We start from the raw sequence: 295 nt of genomic DNA, 5'->3' as shown, positions 1-295 counted from the left end.
GAAGGAATCAATAAATATAAAAGCAAGACTTAATGAAATAGGAAACAAAAAACATAGACTTGACTAATGTATTGAAAGGTTGTTCATTAAAAGCTCACTAAAATAGATAAATATGATCAAGAAGAAAGAGAAGATAATACAGACAACAGCAAAAACAAGAAAGGGATATAGGTCTGGGCACAGAGATTTTTAATGTTATAAGAAAATACTTTTTACACCTCTATCAACACACTGGGAAATTTAGGTAAAATGATTACTCAGAAAAATGTGTTGAACCAGTTTATTGAATAAGCTC

This window comes from Pteronotus mesoamericanus, unplaced genomic scaffold (assembly GCF_021234165.1).
Source record: "Pteronotus mesoamericanus isolate MK-2021 breed Mesoamerican mustached bat unplaced genomic scaffold, CSHL_Meso_final scaffold_174, whole genome shotgun sequence".
Taxonomy (NCBI): domain Eukaryota; kingdom Metazoa; phylum Chordata; class Mammalia; order Chiroptera; family Mormoopidae; genus Pteronotus; species Pteronotus mesoamericanus.
This window is presented reverse-complemented; position numbering follows the sequence as displayed.